Source organism: Microtus oregoni, unplaced genomic scaffold (genome assembly GCF_018167655.1).
Source record: "Microtus oregoni isolate MIOR12 unplaced genomic scaffold, Mior012 000106F_ref0000393, whole genome shotgun sequence".
In the NCBI taxonomy this organism is placed as follows: domain Eukaryota; kingdom Metazoa; phylum Chordata; class Mammalia; order Rodentia; family Cricetidae; genus Microtus; species Microtus oregoni.
In genome coordinates, this window is record NW_024544721.1 from 1,614,109 (window position 1) to 1,617,980 (window position 3,872).

The 3,872-nt window shown below is 37.7% G+C and overlaps 1 pseudogene; it reads left to right on the plus strand.

The window, feature by feature from the left end:
- Positions 1 to 350: 350 nt before the first annotated feature.
- Positions 351 to 1,512, plus strand: LOC121443427 (annotated as a pseudogene).
- The last annotated feature ends 2,360 nt before the right edge of the window (positions 1,513 to 3,872 follow it).

A 3,872-nucleotide genomic window follows, 5' to 3' on the forward strand; every position in this document is an offset into this window, starting at 1 on the left:
CATCTTGAGTGCTGGGATTAAAGGTGGGGATCATCACATCTGGCTAATTGTTATTAATTTTTGATGAACTGATATTTTTTCAACATATGTGCTTTTGTTCTTATACCAGTTCTCCACATAAAGTTACATTCCCATGAGAGATGCCACCATTTCCTCCTGAGCACTAGCCCCAACCTGCTGCTCAACCCTCCAGGCTTTCCTGATCCCTAGGGGAGTGATTTAGTGGAGACAGGCCATTCAGAACTGAATGTTCCAACATCTCTCAGTAGTGGGACTCTGTATTTGTTCCCATCTACTTCAGGAAGAAGCTGCTCTGATGAGGGCTGAGCAAGGTTGATTCAAGCAAAGGGATGGTTATGGAGAAGCACAGTCTCCTGCTGCTTTGGTGTGAGTTTGTGAGACAGTACTCCACCCTGCTGAACCAGGTCCAGGGCATGATGCATAAATTTTATGGAAAGAACTCTTTCTGTGCCCACAGGGGCCTGGATTCCAAGAAGAACCCAGCAGACACAGTCTGAGGAAAGATATAATTCCACAAAAAGTGATGTTACACAATTACACCAACTGCCAAACAAAGGTTCACTATGGGAATACTCACATGACTCTGAAAGATGGGATGGTGGCCTAAGTGATCGTCTCACAACAATCAGGATCTGCAGAGGTTTATGCAGGCCTTTGTCCTCGGTCCTGAGGGCTCTGTTGCAAGCAAATTCTATGTTCACAATGACATATTCAGATACCAAGGTGAGGTCTTGGGTGCTTTGTCACTGAGGCAAAGGAGGAACCTGAAGAAGAAATAGAAGAATCTTACAAAAGACAGCAGACACCCGAGGTCATGCCTGATGATTTGGGAACTTTCTATGATCAGACTGTCAGCAATGATTTAGTGGAGCATTTGGAAAACCCTCTTGTGGAACTAGAGCCAGAACAAGAGATGGAGCTGGACTAGGAAACTGTGTCCAACATCCTGAGCCTGCAGTAGGGGAAGTTGCTTCTGAGGATGTGCAGAAAAGCATATTCCTAGTCCCAATGAACTTCACCCCAATATAGGAGAACTTGTAGGACATTTTCTTGAACAACCATGACAGTAAGACTTCCTTTCAGAGGGATAGAGACACCATCTCACGCGGTCAAAGTACCACCTTCACAGCCCATACAGAATCTAAACCTGAATCTCAATTTCTACCACAAAAGCCTCAGAGAGTTCAGAAAGGTTAAGAGGAATGGATTAATTATTCCTCCTTATTGGGGGACTCTGTCAATCTGTGAGACTAGTGAAACAGGTGAAGTGGAATCTCAATGGATGGTAAGGCACTGTGACAGTCACCAGCTCTTCATCAGGAACCTGCCACATGAGGTTGCCAACTTGGAACTGATATAATTTTTCCACAATTATGGGAATGTGGTGGAACTGCGCATTAACAGTGGCGAGAAATTACCCAACTTCAATTTTGTTCTGTTTGATAATTCTGAGCCTGTTCAGGTCCTTAACAGTAGGCCATCATGTTCTGAGATGTGGAAGAGAAGACTCCTACTGCCAGGAAAGACCATCTCAGGAATCACCTTCATGGACCCAGAGGCTCAAAGCAGGCCTAACTGAGCAGCTAAATGAGAGGCCCTTACCACAGAGGTATGGTGCAGAAACCAAGTTTTGTCATGGGCAGGAGGATTGCAATTCCAAGGCAGTGAACTACTTGGTCTTGATCTCCACAGAGCACACAGCCCCTTCTCCTGCATAATATTGTATCCCTTCAAGCAGGCTTTGTTGTCTCAAAGTAGTCTACTCTAAAATGCTTTAGTTTGAACAATTTTAATTTCATTTGTGTTCATGCTATTTGTCCCACCATCCCACTTCTTTACTGCCCTGACCTATTAGCCCTTCACTTTCGGTTATCTTGAATGATATTTTAGAAGAAACAGATATTTCAAGAAGAGGGAAGACTGACCTCCCTGCTCACAATACAGACTGGAGTTTTTGGAGTCATTCCCCAAAGGAGTATGTCTCATTTCTCACTAACAATGGATGTTTCATTTACTGGGAGACACAGAATTTGATAAACATTTCAGAAAAAATAAAAAGAAAATCCATATTATTTGTCACATGTCAGGACTCCCTTCTGGTGTGGCAAAATTGTCTTTTGACAACTGCTGTTGAGTCCATGCTAGTGTGGATACTGAATAAAAGATGTTTCCAGAACTTTGTTCTTTTGACATGTGATTAGCAAATAGTTCTAAACTTCCATTTATACAATTGGATATTAAATTTATGTACCTTGTCAAGTTCTAGAACACAGCTAAGGACTTTTGTTTTGAATAGTTAGGTTTTGTGGGGGTTTTGTTGTTGTTGTTGTTTTAAGGTAAAGCTTTTCATGCTTTATTTGCATTTGTTAAAAAAAAAAAGAAAAAAGGGGGATAAAAATATCTCCACAAGAAAATAAACTTGCCAAAATCTGATAACAAAACCAAGCAACACTGTGCCTTCTATTTATCTTTGATTTCGGTTCCAGCAATTGTTTAAAGAAAACTAATAAAGTTTCTATATTCGTGTTAGAAAAAGATGTTACATTCATCAGATGTTGACATATCTTCCTCAGCTTTCTTATGTGTACTATTTTCAGCTTCAATTTTCATCCTTTACGTTTGTATATCTTTATTGGTAAAGTAAATCCCTTATAAAGTATGCAGTTGGATTATATTTCATCCATTCTGCTAATATATACCTTTATATTAGGGATTCAAATCTATTCATTTTAAAGTACATATTAATAGAGATTCAAAATTTCCATTTTATTGTTTATTTTTTTTGTGTAGTGCAAATATATTACTCCTTCTTATATTTCTGATTTTCCAAAGTGGATTTTCTATAGTGGGATGATTTGGTTCTTTCTTCTCTTTTCTCTGTATATTCTATATACATTTGTCTATGTCTGTCATGATGCTTACATATTATTTATAAATTTATATTCCTATTTTATGCCCATTTAAGCAATTTCTATCATACTTGTACACTATAATGTGCATTCATGAAGAAAGATTTATAATTTCTATAGATTTTTCTACACAAAATAAACAACCAACACCCCCCCCCCAACAAACACACAGTTAGGGCTGGAAAGATAGCTTAGGTAGAAAAGGGGTTAACTTTGCAGACTGAATTCCTATAGTAAGGTAGTAAACAGAGACAGGAGAACATCCAGAAGCTCTTAGGCCACTTAGCCTAAAATATACAGCAGAGTAACATAAATATCAACAAAAACATTGCCTCAAGAAAACTGAAGACAATATCTATCAAAACACTTGATCTTGAACTCTGACCTCCGCACTTATGATGTGGCATGCAATCTGCCAAAAATAAAAATAAAAAGAGAAACACAAAATGAATGAAAATTAATAAATAATGAAATTAAAAACATAAGTTATAAAGGTAGGCCCATTTTTTTTTTACTTTTATTAGTGATTTATGTATTTCCACTCCTCTAGGATTCTATGATTTTAGCCTAAACCTTTCTTCCTGACTTTTGAAGGACACTGTTCCATTCACAAAATTTTGGTTACTTATTTTTCTTTAAAAACATTAAAAATATAAAATACATCTGTTTGTCCTCTGACGTTTCTGGTTGAAATTTGCTGATAGTTATATTGAGAATGCTCTTAATGAAAACTACTCCACAATTTTCAAAGTATTCTACTGTTGGTGTATTTTCATATAGTTACTGTATTAGTTAATTTTCTGTTGACAATATAAAACACCATGACCAAGGCAACTAATGGAAGAGGTTGTTCCCATTTAAGTTTCTAGAGGATTAGGAATCCATCATGACAGGGAGGTAGAGAATTCCTTCATTTGCCTAAATTCCAAATTCCACAAGCAA